General features: G+C 41.7%; 1 protein-coding gene across 3 annotated transcripts in view; it reads right to left on the bottom strand.

The window, feature by feature from the left end:
* NFIX (nuclear factor I X) overlaps positions 1-20,188 on the bottom strand; it is a 321,990-nt gene that overhangs the window by 284,665 nt on the left and 17,137 nt on the right. The window contains exon 1 of one of the 3 annotated variants that reach the window (XM_042448605.1): positions 8,662-8,677. The exons of the other annotated variants lie outside the window; for them this stretch is intronic. The gene's annotated coding sequence lies outside the window, so the exon portion shown is untranslated. Of the gene's footprint in view, positions 1-8,661; positions 8,678-20,188 lie in introns of those variants that run through there. 3 annotated transcript variants of the gene reach the window in all.

Here is a 20,188-nt window from a genome sequence, read left to right as displayed (position 1 = left end):
ATACTATTTAATAAGTTAAAACCTGTTAAAATTTCCCAAGAAAAATACATACAATTACAACATTAATAGTCCAGCTCATCCATTTCAACCCACAGTTGATAAAGGCTAGCAGTTGTTCTGCCTGAATAGGAAGGCCTTTGCCTAGCTCTCCCTTTGGAAGGGAGTTCCATAGTTTGGGAGCAACCACCAAGAAGGCTCTCTTGCTAAACCTGCTTTTGAGGGTGGTGAAACCAAGAGAAAGGTCTCTCCTACAGACCTCCAAACCTAAGAGCTAATCTGCACTGAAGAAATAATGCAGTTTGGCACCCCTTTAACTGTCATGGCTCATTGCTATGTACTTTTATGAGATATTTCTTCTCTATCAGAGAGCTCTGTTGCCACAACAAACTACAAATTGAGGCAAGTAACAGTGCTACTCTTTTCTGCTTTGGTTAGGCCTTACCTGGAATACTCTGTACAGTTCTGGACACCATAATTCAAAAAGGTTCTTGAAAGCTGGAGTGTGTCCAGAGGGGGGCAACCAAAATGGTGAAAGATCTGGAAACCATAAAACCCTACATGGAGCAACTTATGAACCTGGCTATGTTTAACCTGGAGAAGAGAAGGTTAAGAGGTGATATGATAGCCATGTTTAAATATTTGAAGGGGTGTCATACTGAGGATGGAGCAAGCTTGTTTTCTGCTACTCCAGAGAATAGGACATGGAGCAATGGATGAAAAGAGGAAAAGAGATTCCACCTAAACATTAGGAGGAACATCCTGACAGTAAGAGCTATTCAACAGTGGAACACGTTGCCTTGGATTGTGTGGTGAGTCTCCTTCTTTGGAGGTTTTTAAACAGAAGCCTCCAAATCTATGATTCTATGATACTGGCTTTAGAACTTTTAATACTATGCCAGTTTTCAAGAGTACAATGGGTTTTTTTTGCAACATCAAGGGTCCCTGCATACTTTCTATGATTCTAGTCGGCCACTCTAATTCAGTAGGGCAAAATATGCCCTCTTCAATATTGTTGGACTGCAACTTCCAGAATTCCATTGGATGAACTAGCTAGAGCTGATAGGAGTTGTGTCTAACAGCATCTAGAGAACGACAAGGTGCCCACCCTGCTCTGACTTTTATGCTTCACTAGATCCTTTTAGCAGCTGTATTTGGTATCCAAGCATGTTTTGAGCAGGATGCATGCTGAGAGTAGGTCCCAACTCACCACACAAATGAAATGCCCTTTGAATGTGTGGGCCATCTTAAGCCAAATATTATGGATGATCATGTAATGTACACCTGCATTTCTTTCGCTGAGCTGCTTTCAAGACTGAAATTTAAGAGACAATCTGCCAACAAAAGCAAGACAAGACATGGAAGACAAAACCAAGGCAGGTATCCTCAGTCTGGTATCTGCAGGCAGTCTGTTCTCTCCCCAGCTCTGTTTGCTTCTCCCACATGAACCAAATAATTATGACTGAGACAGAGTGTTCTTTTAAAAAATATTAATAAAATTACCTTTGCCACCCCTAGCCTATCACAAGACAAGAGAGCCATTTCACACTACTCAGTTATAGCATTATGATTCCACATTAATTGCCATAGCAATATCCTATGGAATACTGGGATTTTAGCATTCTCACCCAAGGAAACCCTTCTAGTGCCCTTGACCAAACTGCAACCCCCAAATTTTCATAAGATGTCGCCTTGGCAGTAAGGTATGTAACTGTAAGGTATGAAAGAGCTGAGTGATAAAAAAGAAGATATTTCCACACCAGGGGTGTAACCGGGGGGGGGGGGGGGGATAACCCTTTCCAGATACTATTTCTGCTCCCCCAAGTAAGTTTTCCGTTATTCCCCAAATTTCCTAAAACTTCAAACTTCAGTTGAGCATTTAGAAATACAGTTTAGGCATTCAATAAAAGGGGGCAAAAGCGACAAAGGGACTGTGAACAGAGTAGATATGACTGCTAGACCCAGCTCCTTGCTCAGCCATGGAAAACCACTGGGTGACCTTGGGCAAGTCACATTCTCTCAACCTCAGAGAAAAACAAAGACAAGTCACCTCTGAAGAAATCTTGCCAAGAAAACCTGTGATGCATTCACCTTAGGGTCACCATAAGTCAGAAATGACATGAAAGAACACAACAAGATATAAGTGTATATGATTTTCAATATCTCACAATCTGCAATGCTAGGAGTTTGAGGACTGAAGGAAAATTTAATTGGGGCAGAATTCTTATAGAGAAATTCAATACAGACAACAATAAAACTGAAATAGTTAAGTATTTCCCATACTTTGACTCAAACATTGATCAGAAGGGGGACTGCAGTCAAGAAATTAGAAGACTAGTATTGGGAAGGGCTCCTATGAAATAACTAGACAAAACATTAGAGTACAAGGATATAAAACTGAACACCAAAGTTAGGATCATCAAAGCCATTGTATTTCCCCATTACCATGTACAGGTGTGAAAGCTGGACAGTGAAGAAAACGAATAAAAAGAAAATCAATTCATTTGAACTGTGGTGCTGAAGAAGAACACTAACGGCACCATGGAAAGCCAAAAAGACAAACAAATGAGTCTTAGAACCGATCACGTCTAAACTCTCCCTAGAAGCCAAGATGACTGAAATTAGGCTGTCGTGCTTGGGACACATCATGAGAAGGTGGGACTCACTAGAAAAGACAATAATGCTAGGAAAGGTGGAGGGAAGTAGAAAAAGAGGGAGATCGCACACTAGATGATGTGATTCAATCTAGGAGGACACAGTTCTAAGCCTGAGTAAAGCAGTTGAGGATAGAAGGGCTTGGAGGTAGCTCATTCATGGGGTCGCCATGAGCTGAAATTGGCTGCAAGGCAGCTAAGAACAACAACAAAGCTACACTCTTGCTGCACAAACACCTCTTTCTCAGCAGGAATCTATTGTCTAGTTCTGACTCTGGAGATAGACCAGTGTTTAGATTGTACCACTTCAGATTGCAAGGCCTGGTTTACACGACTGAAGGCACCATCAAACAACAGCAGAACAGCAGAATTTCCCTCCTATGTGCAAATTGCTGAGTGCAGATTTTTTTTCCATACATTTATGGGCTGGTATGAGAAGTATTCAGACATGGAGGGGAGGGGGCCACATTCTGAAGTAGTACAACCCAAAATTGATTTTTACTATCTCCATCAGGGCTGAGTGAAGGATGAAATGAATTTATTCCCCACATTTACTATCTGTGAATTTTGATGCTGACAAGTCACAAGGTCAAATGTCTTATCAAGATTTTGTCAGGCCCAGCCTGGCTGAGGACTCTGAGGCTGAGCTAGAGCCACAGCCTGAACCTGAGCCTCAGCCTGGTCCTAGCTCTGCCCTGACAGCTCCAATAGAGGCTGTGGCTTTAGAAGACAATCAGGAGCCAAACTTCCCAGCAGCAGGGCCTTCTAGCACTGTGGACATGGAGGAAGACAACAACGAGCATATACCTACCTTTAGCCAGAGACGATCTGAAAGGGCATGCCTCTGGTGCTTGAGGAGGTTTTATGAAAAAAGCCACCTTATCAAGACCACCTGCACTAATGAGGGCTGATAATAGAAGGCTGGAAAGGATGCCGGGGTTTTCGCCAGAAGCTATCTGAGTTCTCTGCAAAAACCATCTTCTGTCCTGACTTGGCATTGATTTCTTGGCTTGAGCCTTTTGACTATGGACTGACCTGACCACGCTGGTTTTCTGGAACCCTTGACATGGACTGTTTGACTTCGTTCGCTTGATCCTTTGGCTTATACTCGGACTGATTCTTGACTTCATTTGCCTTTGCCTGTACGTCTGCCTTTCAAGGCTTATCTGGTTCTACAAATTCTGAGTGGAGTCTTTTTGTTTTGGATTCATTATCAGCTGTTGGCTATTTTCCCGGGCACATTTGATATTGGTATCTGACATCCAGTTTTAAATTTAAATTTAAATTTTAATTCAGTTTTTGGCTTTCATAGCTGAAATTTGGGCCCAACTAGACAACCTGGAAGCCAGCTTCAAGAGGCCCAGCTGCTCAAACATGGGCCGGCTTCTGGGTGCTCCGGTGGTGCAGTGTTTACATACCGCATGCCGCCCGAGTGACATGAAACCAGCTTCTGGCCATAGCGCTGGAGGCAAAGTTGGCTTTTGCCAGACAGAAAAGGAGAGGTTCTTTGCTCCTCCTTTTTTGGCTGGGTTGAAGGTGGATTGGGGCCACAGCATGTGGTTGCTGTGACCCCAATCCGTCTTCAGAAGGGGCAGCTTCCAGCCGCCTCTTCAGAGCCATCTGTTTCAGCCCTTTGACCACTGATATTGTACCATAGTTCACAGCTGGAACACAATAGTATTTAGTACTTGACTGTATTAAATACAGTGCATTTCACAACTGACATGCAACACCATCTGTTTTGAGAGTATGTGGCACTTTAGAAGGAAGAATGACTATAATGACAGGCTGATGCTATTCATCACTTAGCAGTGGTAGGATGAGGTGTTGGATTTCAGGGTATCGTCCTGCCTGCTGCTCAGTTACGAATGCCTTCAGCATGTCTTTATATTCATTCTTATTTTTTTAAAAAAAAAAAAACAACTTTCCAAGTTTAGTTAAAGCTTGTAAAATTCCATACTTGATGCCTGTCAAACATTAAGGAATGCCAACAAACTGAAGGCAGAGAAACCATTTCATTCTGAAAATATGCATTCAAAATGAAATTTTTGCTATAGTTTGTGTGCATTTTTTCCTCTTAACTGATAAAGAGAAATGTTTGAGAAAGCATTAGAAAAGGATGCCTAACGTGGATGGTAATACAGGGACAAGACCCTGCCAAAAACCCAGACACCAATTCTGGCCCCACATCTATTCTGAGAGCACTATTTGTTGTTGTTAACTGCTCTAGAGTAGACTTTGACTCATGGCGACCCTGTGGATGAGACATCTCTAGTACCCCATATGCTCCATTGCTCTGCTTAGGTCCTGCAGATTCAGGCCTGCAACCTCCCTGACTGAATCTAGCCATCTGGCATGCAGTCTTCTCTTTCTATTACCTTCTGTCTCCCCTAGCATTATTGTCTTTTCTAATGATTTTTGCCTTCTTATGATGTGGCCAAAGTACAACAGCCTAAGTGTCATCATCGTGGCTTCAGGGAGAGTTCAGGCTTTATCTGTTCTAGAATCTATTTGTTTGCCTTTTTGGCTGTCCATGGTATCCTCAGTGCTCTCTTTCAGCATCACATCTCAAATGAGTTTATTTTCTTCCTATCTGCTTTATTCACTGTCCAGCTCTTGCATCCATATTATAGTGATAGAACATATCATGGCTTGGATACAATAAATACATTGAATACAATGGCTTCTAACTTTGATGCTCAGTTGTATATCTTTACCCTATTATAATATTATAGGGGCCAATAGCATCACCCACAACATCAGAAGTACTTCCTCCAGTGTGACATATGCCATCTTGGACACAAATCAGACATTGGAAGTGGTCATATCAAAAAAAGCAGTTGCAGAATATTTCAGCCTCCTTAGGCATACACTACAAGATTTAAAGGTTGCAATCCTTGAACAAAGAAATTATGAAGGAAGGCTGGAAAGAGAAACAGCTGAATTGAACTATACTCACAAATTCCAATCCATTAGCAGAGGTATGAAAAAAGAAAATAACTTCATGGTAGACTATATGCATTACAACAAGAGTCCTTGCTACTGCACATGCAAGAAAGGAATCTTCTCAGAGAAAGTTTGGAACTAAAGGAAACTGAATTTTTGTAAGCAGATTTATGGCCAACACTAACTGACCACTGTAAAGATCTAAAAGACCTGTGTCACCTTATGAAACCCTTCAAAATTTAGGGCAAGGGTCACGATTTGCACCTTTCTGGCCCTATTATATTCCATCCTACTCCCACCATATACAGTATGTTAGACTACCATTGTGACCATTCCCCGTCACCATCAGAGTTGAATTCCAGGTGTGACCATATAACACCGATTTTAAAGTCCCTTCACTGGCTGCCCATTAGTTTTTGAGCACAGTACAAGGTGTGGGTTATGACCTTTAAAGCCCTTCATGGCTTGGGCCCAGCTTATATACGGGATTGCCTTCTTCCATACAATCTGCCCTGCACACTTACGTCCTCTGGGGAAATTCTACTGCAGCCAGCAAAAACTAAGCTGACTGCGGTTACCCAGAGGACCTTCTCTTCTGCTGCTCCCAAGTTATGGAATGGCCTGCCCGAGGAGACCTGTCATATTACCAATCTTGACAGCTTTAAAAAGGCGGACAAGACGGATCTCTTTCGACAGGCCTTCCCAGATTAGCATCTCAGTCACCCTCACTGACATCCTGTCTTGTCCATTTTAATAATTTTAACAGTATTGTTTTATTGTTATTGTTTACAATTACGATTTACTGGTTATGGTGGGTGAGTGGGTTTCTGGGACAATGTATTTTATTGTATTTTAAAGCCTCAATCTTAATGGAGAGGCAGGATATAAATAATATTAATAATCATAGTCCAAGACTTGGGCTTGATTCAGCAGAAGACAGTTGTCTTTGACTACCCTAACAGAGAGTTTGGAAATGCTGTGGGGTGTGTGTGTGTGTGTGTGTGAGAGAGAGAGAGAGAGAGAGAGAGAGAGAGAGAACATACTAAAGTCCCCCAAATTCCCAGCCAGTAGAGCCACACAAGCCATGTAAACCAGGGAATTCTGGGCATTATAGTTTGAAAATCAAGAAATCCATCCTACTGCTTCTTTAGCTCCCCCTTTTTTATGTCTTTTGTTGGGAAACACAGGAGTTTATCACATGGGACGGATCGTTATTGCACAATTTTCACAGGGTATTCATGGGATAATGGTGTTTCAATCGTGACATCGTGTGAAAATCTTAATTGTGAATGCACAATTTTCACGGGATAATCACCATTTATGCTTCCAATTGTCCCTGTGTGATAGTCACATGCTGCAATTAAAGAGGATTTATTCCTGCAATAAACAGGTAATGACCAGCAACAAATCATTCACAGGATTTCCTGGTTATTACCTGTGTATTGCTGGGATAAGTCATCTTTAATAGTGAAGCGTGTGAAAATCATCTCCATGACTGCATGATTTTCATGGGCTAATGTCCATTTAAACCCCTGCTTTTACCCCAATTATTCCCCGGGTGATAAAGTCCTTAGTGCAAGTACAAACATCCACAAACCAGACTCACCAGAACAGGTGCCCTGCAAAGAATGCCATCATTGCTAAGTACTTTTCCCACTGTATTTGATGGCACTTACAAATCAGTCCATAGCTCTACTCCTGAAACACAGTCTGGTACAAAAGCCCTACTCCTGAGGTGAAATGGGTGCTTAGAAACTTGGGACTTAAAATTTAGTCCCATGATTGGATGTGGGTCAACAGGGGTTTGCTTGTGGTTTCTAAAAATTAATTATTTTACTGCCATCCTCCCATGCTCAAGGTCCATGACTTAGCTTCAAGCGAGGATGAAGAAACACTGGCCCTCTGGATGTTTTGGCCAACATGGCCAATAGCAAAAGATCATGGGAGCTGCAGGCCAAATCTTATGGAGGGCCAGATCATTGTTGTGTTCTTTCAAGTTATTTCTGACTTATGGGGACCCTATCATGGGGTTTTCTTGGGAAGATTACCCCAGAGGGGGTTTGCCATTGCCATCCTCTGAGTCTGTGGGCCTATATTTCAGGTGTCAGAAATGGAAAGAATAAGGTTCAGTTCCCTCCATACATACAAAGCCTATGTCAGTTTGGAGAATGCCTCGCTTCGTTGGCAAATGGAAAGAAGCTGCAGATGGATGGCATGTGTTTCCCCCTTCTGGTGCCCCCTGACACCTAACTGCTTGCTACAGAGGAAACAGGACTTCATTAAGTCGGCCTGGCTATAGAGAGAAAGCTACAGGTCACCTACACAGGACAAATACGCAAATAAGAAGGCAAAGGGCTGGGAGGGTTGTTGCTGTATTTTTGCTGGATCCTTTTAAAAAATAATAATAGTAAAAAGATCTGATTGGTTCAAGCAGCTGAAATCCCAACCCAAATTTTTTTGGCTGAGCTGTGGGATTTCCAAAGCCCTTCACTGAAACAGCATCTTTCGCGATTCCTGGCTACATTTGGTGTGCAACATTTGCCCACCTCCCTGCAACGGAGATTCTTTTCTGAAATGCCAAATCAGCCAACCAAAAGGGGGAAAAGGGAGGGGGACTAAAAAGGTGGGAGGATGTTCCCCCCCCTAATGTTTCCCCTTGCACAGATTCTACAGATCAGAGTCCCTGGTTGTCACAGCTGCCTGGCTTCCCCAAAACAGGGCAGCTGTTCCCAGAGCCCCTGGGACCTTCGCACCCAATGATGCCAGGCAGTGTTCCTGAAGCCAGGGTGGGTGGGAACTCAGGTCCCCCTCCCTTGCTTCTCCTAGGCTGTACAGCCAACCTTTCTCTCTACAAACCTCCTGGCTTCCAAAATGGAAGGGTCAGTGGGTAAGAGCCTCCCCTTAATAGCATGGGGTACATCTGGAGCCCAGAACCCCTTTCCAAGTCCTTCTTTCTCTCTTTCCCCCCCACTCAACATCCTCTTTCCCTTTGGGGTGAAATAAAGGCAAGACCATCTGTGCAATCCCCCCCTTTTCCCCACCCAATTTCACTTCTCTGCCAAACCTCTGATGCCAAGGTCTGCTTCATTGTCCCTGGACCCGCCAGCTCCAAGCTGCACTCCCAGACACTGCCGGAGCCATCTCTCCGCCCCACTCCCTGAACACGGTTGCTCTACAGCAGGAGGGGCCTTGGGCCTTTCATTTATTTAATCTTTTTTTTTAATTCTGTTTGGTGGATGAATTGAAAGCTCACGTGAAAGCAAATTTGGCAAGGGCTGGAGTCGGTGTAGTCTCAGACATGCACAGCTTTGCCAACTCGCCTCGGTCCAGAGCCATCTCTTTCCCCCACCCTCCTTTCTCGCACTCTTTCAGCCCTTGACCTCTTCTCTCTCTCCTCCCCATTCCCTACCACTCACAAGACAAAGTGAGCCTCCCAAAAAGGGAAGCCATTTTAGCAAAGCCTGGCCACATAGGAAACAGGAGAAGGCCCGAGCCAAACTGGCAGTTGGGGTGGGGGCATGGTGCCGCAGCGGAATTGCTGGCAAGCAATGCTGGAAGGAGGAGAGGGGGGAGATGGCTGATTCTGCTTTGGTGCTGGGTTCCAAGGAAAACTCCCCACAGCACAGAACATGGCCACCGCTTCCTCACCACATAAGGCAGGAAGAAACCAGCAGCCATGCCTCCATTTACAGGGAATTTTAAAATCACAAGAAGGCAGCCTGCACCTGGCTTCATGTACAGAATGGTTGTGCCTGCTTTTGCCATGGAAAAATTCATATGTGAAATTAGTAACACTGAAAGGCCTTTTCCCTTTCCATGTGCCCTTTTGCAGGGAATGCAATGGAGAGAATGGTGCTTAGGGGAAGGAGGGGGGACAGGAAACTTCAGAATTTCCTTCAGTCCATCTTATCAATTGGTAATTTACAAAGATGGGTATCTACTAAGGATGCAAGGACATTGCTAGGCCCAATGGCTATGGAGGATTTGTTCTGTACAGACTGAGAACTGCATATTGGTGTCATCTGCAACAGTGGCACTGCAAATCTTTGTGGTACCTGTATTACAAATCTTTAATCGTGCAAGGTAGCCAACTGTGACAGCAGAATGTATTGGCTGGATAATAGCTCTTTTCTCCATGACAAACTCAAACATAACTCAAATAGGGGAGTGACCTGGCCAGGGCCCTGGGTAAACCTTGGGAAAGTTGCATTTTGGGTTATGGCTCCTAGAACTTTTCAGCATGTCACTAGCAATGCATACTGGGGAACAATGGGAAATATAGTCCCAAAATAACTTTCCTTGGCTCAGGCAGACATCCTCTTGGAGAAGGCATGGGAAACCTGCACAAGAGACATGGTTAAAGTCTCTGGCCATCATGATTGCAGGCCTTTGCACTTCCATCATTTTAACACTGGCCAAACTGTGAGATGAGCCTCCTTTCTAACTAAGCTTTGTGAGATGACTGGGTCTGCCTGGCATCTTGTGTCAAAAGGATTCACATTAGCACTGAAAGAGAAGTTCTTAATGTGGATAGATAATTTCTTCCCCTGAAAGGTGGAGAAGCCTGGGAAAGAGAACTAAAACTCCTTGATGCACACACTCCAACATTTCCAAATGAAAACCCGGACACATGGCCAAGCAACATCAGAACATAGGCAAGATGGCAAATGTTATTAATGAGGAAAAACACACAAGCTAGGAAAGGCTGCAGCAATTTGCTTATGCTGGAGCCTCTTCAGAAGGGCAAGATCCCACACTATTTTTTATTTGAGTGTGCTGACTTTTTCACTTTGAACTCAATTTGCATCAATGGAAATAAGATGAGGACAAAGGGGGAAAGTGGGAGGATGACAGAGAAGCTGGAATATTTTTTAAAGCAGTTGAAAAGTGGGACTACGGAAGATAAAATGGGACTGTCTCCACCAAATTAGGACAGTTGGAGGGATATGTATGATGCAGTGGGGGAGATGGAAATGATCAGCCACAAAAATGGTTGATTCTGCAAATGGATAGTCATTAAACGGCTGCTTTAGGGGTATAGCAGGTACAGCCCTACCACTGAGCAAAGTGAGACAGCTTCCATAGGCAGAAGATTTAGAGTGTCATGAAAGCAAAGTGACCTGTTCTCCTCCATTTTATCTATTTTTGTATACTGCCAGAGAAGAAGAATGGTGGTTGTGGGATTTGTTTGTTAGAAAAGGGGCACCATTTGCTGCTCTGTTTCAGGCAGAATAATGTCTCGGTTTGGCTGTGCCAGCTACTTTCAAAGAAAAGCCAACCAGACACAGTGAAGAACAGACTTCCAATACCTTTCACAGTTTTACAGCCTGATTCTTTATGCCCTCAGAAGTAAAGTCACACTGATAATGAATTTATTCTTTAATTCTATTGCTTCTATCATCTTTCCATAATTTTCTATAATCTTTTACAGTTACCACTGAATATAAGAAAGGAAAGAAAGCCATGCAGCAAAATACAACAAAATCCAAAATCCACATATGAGCAATACTTTGGCCGACCAAAATGCACAAAATCCATCATGCAAGCTTTCAAAGCTCCACTGGCTTCTTCATCAGGCAAAAGATGTTAGAAAATCATGCAGGAGAAGGGAAGTAATGATGTTAAGGGTACAGACCTTAACTTTGTATCAAATGTGGTTTCTGTTGTAGTTCAGTTGTTCTGAAGCAATTTAAATATAGGTATTTTGGTTGGCCAATACAGATATCAAATATAATGTAGCTGCGGCCAACAAAGCCAAAGATATCTGTTAAATGCATGATACAGCAGCAGTGAGGGAAGGATTAGAACAGTTTATGTGGATATAAATCTATCTGTCAAGATGGCCTGTCTTTTCCAAAAATTCTCAACCAAACACCAATTATGCATTTCCAGGATTGGTGAAACAAGCACAGAAGAGTCCCTGGCCACATTAAGTGTTGAGGTAGTTCTGGCCTTTCAGTTTGCCAACAAGTTTAACCATGGTCAGGCCAGAACCTTTTGGCTTCCATGACAATGAAGGAAGTGGGTGGACAAATGCTGGGTTTCATGTATTATTGTTGTGTGCCTTGAAGTCATTTCTGACTTATGACGACCCTACAGTGACCCTATCATGGGGTGGTCTTGGCAAGATATGTTCAGATTTGTTGCCTCCTCTGAGGCTAAGAGTATGACTTGCCTAAGGTGGGCTTCCATGACCAAGTAGAGATTCCAATCCTCATCTTCAGAGTCACAGTCCAAGCACAAAGCACTTCACCATGCTGGTCCTTGGTGTATCATTAAGGGTGTTGAAATTACTGTATTGTCATGGCCATAGTACATTACTTTCCGAAGACATAGATTACCCACCCAGTACCCCTATGATTCTGTATTCCAGTCAGGATGATAGATGCTGCTGTGATGGTGTTGATTGTGATGACACTAGTGACTACTCAAAAAGCTTTGTTCTTCACTATCTTAGGACTATCACTGGACCTGTTCGTAGAGCTGATATATAGCTTTCTTAATGTTTCATTAAGGAGCGGTGGGTAATTGTTTTTCCCTTTTTCCTACCAACCTTTGGCATTCCTCAAAGTTCTGTCTTTGCTTTAAACTTAGACCAATCCTTCTCAACCTAGGGCCTTTCAGAGTGGCACAGACTACAATGCCTATCATCCTTCAATCAGTACTCCCACTGACAATGCAAACTGTGGATGATGGAGGTTGAAGGTTAATCCAATGAATGGAATGAGGATGATAAGCTTAGCTCTCTGGCTTTGCTTCACGAATGAAGATTCAGGAAGGACTCATCCCGCGCTTTGTACAAGCGCGTTGGTGACTAAAAAGGCCAATCCAGGACAAACAGGTCCGGTTGCAGAAAGCACAGCGGAAAGTCTCCTTGGGTGATGTTTCTGGGTTGTGGTTCTTTCTGCGTCGTCATTTCTCTTTGAGACTTGTTCGGCATGAGTTTTTGAAAAAGGCTGCAGCATTGTGGATAGTGTGTCTCCATGCCTCCCGATGCAAGGCCAGGGCAGACCATTGTTGGTGATCAATTTGGCCAAGCCTGAGATGTTGTTTCAGGGAGTCCTTGTATCTCTTCTTTGGGGCACCGCTCTTATGCTGACCCGTGGCGAGTTCACAATAGAATACTGTACTATTTTGTTGAGGCGACGGTCCTTCATCCTAGAAACGTGTCCTGCCCAACGCAGCTGTGTCCTCAGTAGCATGGCCTCAATGCTGGTGATCCCTGCTTGCTCAAGGACAGCAACATTCGTCCCATAGTCAATCCAGTGTATATTTAGAATTGTGCGTAAACAGCGCTGATGAAAGCGTTCAAGGAGTAGTAGGTGTTGGCGATAAGTCACCCATGTTTCAGACCCATAGAGGAGAATAGACAATACAATGGCTCTATACACACTGATTTTTGTACTACGCCTCAAGTGTTTGTTACTCCAGACTCTTTTGTGAAGCCTCCCGAATGCACTATATGCCTTTGCCAGTCTGTGATCGATCTCTTTATTAATTAATTATTGGATTAAAAACATTTATTTTAATTGAATTTAGTTGCTTTTATTGTTTTCATTCTGTATTAAATATTCATTTTAATGTAAACCATGGTGTGTTTTTAAAAAAATAGTAGTATTGTAGATAAAAGAGTAATACATAAAAATAGATCAGCCTACTTTTTCTTCCACATTCCCCCTCCTCAAAATTTAGGCTCAGTTTGTTTTTCAAATTCCTTTCTCTTTTTCCTTTCCCCATTCAGCTGTTTAAAATCTTGTCATTTTTCATTTTTGTAAGATTGCTAACATTTACCCTTCTCCCTTTTTTATGCCCCTCCAGATTTGTTTACTCTTCCATGATCCTTCACACAGCTTGGGAGATGCTTCCGAGGACTACAGCTCCCAGAATCCCCCAGCCAGAATGGTCAAGAGGAAATTTTCCAAGCTCCAATAACTTGCACTTTTATAACTGCAGTCTTTTGTTGCTTGGTTTTGCTGCCTTGTCCCTTAAACATTTCTACCTTTCACTTGTTATTTTCTGTCCACCTCATCTGTTCCGCTCATCAGTTTGGCTGTGCTACTCATTCTTTTTGTTCTCTATATGGGCCCTTTCCTTCTTCCCATATTTTGTTTAAAATTCCTCTGATGGTGTCAAATGTCTTAACTTTCTTGCTTCAGTCATTCTGTGCACTTTTCTCCCAGTATTTTTTTCCTTTCACTCTCATTAATCTAGTGCTTTTTGTCATCCATCACCCCAAATTTCCATCCATTCTTCTTCACTGCCCTTGGATCTTTACATTCCAACATCTCTTTGGCTCCTGTCATTTACTGTCCAATACCAGAAAAGCCACGTCAGGTAGTTACCATACTTGAGGAGAAATACTACAGCAGCATGTTTGGAACCTTATTGATGGGTGTTTCCCATCAATGGAAAGGGATGCACTATCAGCAAAGGAATGACGAAATGGCTTCAACGTCATGCAGTAGGTATTGCCAAAGGCACTTTTCTCTAACCTTAATAGCAGATTTAAGGGCTTGTGTAACAAAGGCCTAAACCACAGATTAAAAACACTCTGTCCTATGCACAGGTTATCATTAGATGTTATCATTAGATGTTATTGTATATTTCCCTGAGATCTTAGGATATAAGGAGGATTATAAATATTAACCCTGAAAACCATTAGGTGCCAGCACATCTGATAGTCCTACTGAGAAATCTGTATTTAGCCCCCCCACACACACACACACACAACCGTACACACATGCTTGGAAATATCAATAGAAAATAATCTTACAGTTTAAAAAGGCATTTATTTCATTAACCCTGTCTTCAGTTATTATAAGATTATTTATACAGTTGCACTAAAAACAACAACATGTGAATGATTCCTTGCATGGCTCTTTCTCTGCTCTCAAGGAATGTATTGTGATGGGAATTAATCTTTACAGTTTTAAAAAAGCATTTATTTCATTAACCCTGTCTTCACTCTACTTTTAACAGTGTGCTCATTTACTCATTTCTTCCCCTATTCTGTCTTACTGAATATTATATAGTTTTAATTCTAAGGATACACACACTCACAAAAATACAAAACATTGGATATGTGCGCGCGCGTGTGTTACATTACTGATGTTTTGCATGTTTTTAGTCAGCACTGCTTTTGCTAATTTGTAAGACATCTTGTGTCACAGTATTTGAGGGAGGGGATGGAATATAAATGAATAAAGTAGGATATAAATGAATAAAATAATAATAATAATTCTCAGGGTGTTTGTGTTAAATATCCAGATTACATCTTTGTTATCGTGAACTGTATGCTGGCAATTCTCAGCAATATTTGCACCTTTTTATTCCAGACTCCATCATCATCCTCATCCTCATCCTCATTCTAAGACATATGAATATGGGCTCTAAAAAAAGGTCCTGAGGGGCATGAGGGCATCTATTGTTATGTTGTTGTTTTTGGCCACCACTCTAGTGGTGTATTGTGAGATAGGCAGAAGTGTTTGCATGCTGAATGGTTTCAGGATGGACAGTGAGAAAAGTCAAAGCTATTATTTCTTCCTCTCATATTTCTCCATTAAAAAAAAAATAGAGGAACATCAGTGAAATAGTAAAACAGCACTTTTGTGATGAAATGCTATTTCACTAAAGTACCATGAGTCTAAAGAAGGGGAGATTTAAAAAATTGCATTTAAAAAACAGGAATATACCTCAGCCTAAGCAAACCACAGCCCAGTTTAAAAAAATCTTCTAGTGAGAATTCAAGAAATCACTTTGTTCAATAAAAAAATACTGCCCTGCACCACCCTAAAATAGCAGAAAAGAGCCCAGTGGGAACAAGTGAACATGGAGGTGACAAGAACCAGCAATACCTGTCAGAAACGATAGAATTCTACCATGACAGCTTATGTTTCTTCAGACTCTTATACAGTCATAAACATCTCAAGAAGAGAGATGATTTGTCATCAATTTTACAGGTGAAATGTTTTCAGTTTTTGAAAAAGCCAGACAAAATCATCCCAGATTTACATTTGTAGATGTTGGATGAATATATCCCTTTTGAAGTTTGTTGAAGCAGGCAGAAGAAAGAAAGCCTATCTGAGGGAACATTCAGATTGGGCTAAAGAAGTATAAGTGACTATGATATAGTTCACTGGGTTTTGCTAGTTGTTTTCACCTTTGTGTCTACTTGTTTCATTCTTTAGGAGGACTGTTTGCAGTAACTTCTTGGATCTGCACTAGGCACTAGGTTTCTTTTTAAAAAACTTTAAGCAGGAATATGATTTTGTTGGTGTGATCCTATGGTTTAAGGAGTAAATATTCTCCTCCCAGATTAAAAAATATATATTTAGAGCTATAGTGCTAAAGTGTCCTTTCACTGATGCACTATAATTCTTTTTTTAAAAGGAAGGAAAGGGAACATGTTGTTCCAATATGTCTCAGAATGTAAAAAAAAAAGTGGGTGGGAATAAAATATTGCAACTAGCACCAGAAAAGTGTCTGGGACAACAAAAACATTGTTTGGATATTTTTAAAACTCCAGAGAACTGACCTCTTGACACATTTGCCCTGTTTGGAGCAGCCCCAACACAATGTTTTCCACCCTGTTCTCACAGTTAAAAGAAAATCTAGGGTGAATCAAGAGTTTCCCCCTTTGCTAATGATAAACTATAATAATTCCAAGTTCCAGCTTTTTAATGTGGGTGTTATATTATATGAGTACTAGTAATCAGTAATTAGTATAATAATTGCTATTTACTACAAGTGGTAGTCATGTTTCCAGTATGCTAGCAGAAGAATTTCCAGTTCTTGCTCAAAAGGATCTGATACCTTTAACAAATCTGAACAAGGACTGTTACTGCTACTGTTACTGAGAATATTACTTATTTTATCATTCACAGATATGCAATGGGCTTTTCTATAACCCCCCCATGTTATAATATCTTAGAGCACCAAAGAACCATAATATAAGCAATACAATACAATACAGTGGGCCCTTAGTATCCAATGTGGTTTGGTTGCAGGATCCTCCATGGATACCAAAATCTGTGGCTGTTCAAGTCCTATTTGATATAATGGTACAGTGAAATGGTATCCCACATATAAATGGCAAAATCAAGGCTTGCTTTTTGGAATTTATATACTTAAAAAATATTTTCAAGCAGTGGATGCTTGAATCCTTGGATAAAGGATCTGTGGATGTGGAAGGCCAATTGTGCAAGCAACACAAGTTCTCAGCTGCAGAAGTATCTAATAAAATCAGACTCATTAATTTTACACACTCTGTATTTTAATCCAAAGGGTATTTACCAATGGAGCAAAACCTTTCTTTAGGGAAGCAGGAGATCTTTCTCTTTCTCCTCCCCTGGGCTGGATTTGAACCAGATTTAGCTAATGACCAAGGAAACCCTTATGCAACCAAGGAGCTGGTGAACAGGTCATGAGTTGACTCCATCTCCCTTTACTTTTGATTCCCTTTCCCTTGCTGTTGGCAGCAAACTCTGCATATTAACCTCCAGCATGCGCTAAGATTTATATCTTATAATTATTACAATGAAAGAGGAATCTCAAAAGCCCCCGGCGAAGCTCTGAACTGCCCCATGTTCACACACGGTTTCTTGCCAACTCCCACATCATCCTTTCCTCCTCCTCTTCTCTCTGACTTGTTGGGACTTGGCCTTAGAATTAATCAGGCCATCTTGGAAAACACTTCCTTCATTTTAGGAGTATCTACTGTACGTCTGGTTCTGAAGCCTTTGCTTTTGTGGCATCTACCTACTTTCCACCATGGACTGCTGGTTGTCATTCATGCACACATGTCATTTCCCATAAACCTTTATTCTGCATAGGATCTAGACTCACCAGCCTACACATCTAGAACATATAAGTAAGAAATTAACAGATTCCAATAATAATAATAATAATAATAATAATAATAATAATCTTTATTTATATACAGTACTGCTTTTCCAGCAAGATCAAAGTGGTTTGCAGATTCAGTCAAAATATATATGTATCACATCATACCACAATACAACTGCAATTACAGATACAAATTCCAATAAAAGATTTTAAAAACAGCATATAAAACAGTCATAAACTCTATCTGTCATAATTAAACATCTTGAGATAAACTTCTGTTAGGGAATAATTTCTTTATAAAGAGTCAGGAGGGTATGCTAGCCAAGCCCACAAGTAAATCTGCACACAAGTAAAAAAAAGTCATGTAGATGGCACATCAGAATATATGTAGGACAAGTAAAATCCAGTATATATGACAAAAATCTGAGACACAAATGTGCCTGAGAAAGGATAATGATTTAAGTAGTTAAGCAACCTAGTACCTTCCAGCTACGTATTTTTGACTTTAATTCCTATAAATCCATGCCAACATAATTCAAGAGTCAGGAACTAGAGGAACTGCAGCCCAAAACCTGTGGAGGGCACTACATTATATACCTCTTTCATCTAAAAAGTCATATAATGTGGTGTGGTTTTTTTTAAAAAATTGTTTCTAAAATGTCAGCTTAAAAAGAGTTTCTAGCCTTTAATATTAAGTTAGAAGGCATCTCCAGCTTCTGAAGTCTCAGAAGCTAGAAGGGTGTCTGTAGAAGATGGTTAGAAATCATGTTTCTGTGCCCTGTATATCTCCTTGCCGTGACCAGTGAAAACTAGAGAAACCCAAATGAATTATGCAAAACTAATTTAGGAGGCTTAGCATAGTGGAGACCGACCCACCTACCCTTCCAGCACAACAGCTTGAAATAGCTTTAGAACACATACAGTATCTAGCACAATATAGGGCACTTCTGTGAGAGATCCAAGAGTAAAGTGAAAGCAGAATCACTATGTTAGTAGTAATGCACTTGCAGACAGATGCTGGTGTTATGGATCTTCTCGTTTTCCTTCATAAAATTTTCGTTCTTCTTGCCTCACTTTTAACCTGTAGCTAGCTAGTACATGTAGAATTCTTGATTAAAACCTCAGGGAAATAATGCTAACCATGTAGAAACATAGGAAGCTGCCTTGTATGAATCAAGTCAGACCACTGGTCCATGCAGCTGAGTAGTATCCATACCAATGGGCAGTGGTTCTCCACGGTTTCACTCAGAGAAGAATGTTTTTCTTTCCAGCCTGAAGATGCTTGGTATTGAACCCGAGTCCTTCTCCATATAAAACATCTGCTTTACCACTGAATTAACAGCTGCCTAGAATGGTAAAGTTAAATGGCCTTTTTTATTACAACTCCCAGAATTACCCAGCCAGCCTGGCCACTGACTGGCTAGTGGCTAGGCATTCTGGGAGATGTAGTCCAAATGGTAACTTTTCAAGTTCTGCTTCTGCTATAGCAGAAATACCATGTAAGTCTGATCTCCCCAGAATTTTCTATGAGCTCACAGTTCACACAAGACATGAAACACTTGAGCCAATCCATTCATGACTTTAGAAATTCTTGTGGGGCCAGCTGCTTTTTTGCTACTAATATCAGTGTTAGTTTCAGGACTTTGGAGGTATGCTGTTTAAATGATGCAAGCGTCCTAAGAGGGAAGCTATGCCAAAGCTGCACTCCAGTCATTAGGACTGGATCATGGTTTTAGAGTGGCTTCCGGACTCTTAGGACACATGCATCATTTAAGCAGCATACCTCCAAAGTGACCCAAAGCAGCTTTATTTTGGCCTATCTGTATGGGGCCATAGTTAAGTAAGGTGAGAGGGTTCCTAAGCCTGGTCCTGAAACTGATATTAGTAGCAAAAAAGCAGCTCCCAAGATATTACACAGATGACTGAAAACACCTAAAACATCCCAGTGCACCAGGATATGGCATACACCTTGCAGATAAAAAGCCAAGTTCTCGTATCTTCAGGACTATACATCACACTTACAATAATATCATTCCACAGCTTCTACTACAGGCAAAATGTGAATTTTTCAAATAAAAACAGCCAGTCAGTCAACTTTCCTGCAGACCAGTAAAGCCCTTCCCTGAATTAATTTTTTTTAGAAAAGGTTGTTACTGTTCTTGAAGAAAATTGGCCAGGTATGTTTCTTTGAGGAAGGAATTCTATATCCACCATCAAGAACACCTATGACTTAGCACCTGCATATTCATAGATGAGGGCAGTAGCATCACTAGGGGCATATGGACCACACCAGGTGCCCCCGCAACGTCAGATGACACCATTGCTCTCCATCTGACTTTTGGTAGAAATGGGCTGTGGGATTGGTCTGCATTTCTTTGGTGCAGTACATACTGCCTGCAAAAGGTGGGCTGGAGCCATCTCCCATTGCTGCGCAGCGTTACTGCAGCAAGCAAATGGTGTGGTGCAGCTGCACGGCAAAAAAGGGGCATGTGGAAGCAGCTCCAGTTTGCTGTGCGACACCACAAGTGCTGTAGGACAGCGCGGTGATGTCACAGCTGTGCTGCGCCATTTGGACACAGTGCAGCTGCAACATCACCGACATGTGTGACATGTGGGTGGGGCTGCGCAACCATGGCACCCCCTACACGTACTAGGGTTAGGGAGCATGCGGTTGGTGTGCTCTCCCTAACCCTAGTATTGTCGGAAGCACGTCACTTTATGGCAGTGTGTACCAGCCCTTTAAAACA

This window comes from Sceloporus undulatus, chromosome 2 (genome assembly GCF_019175285.1).
Source record: "Sceloporus undulatus isolate JIND9_A2432 ecotype Alabama chromosome 2, SceUnd_v1.1, whole genome shotgun sequence".
Lineage (NCBI taxonomy): Eukaryota > Metazoa > Chordata > Lepidosauria > Squamata > Phrynosomatidae > Sceloporus > Sceloporus undulatus.
This window is presented reverse-complemented; position numbering and strand designations above follow the sequence as displayed.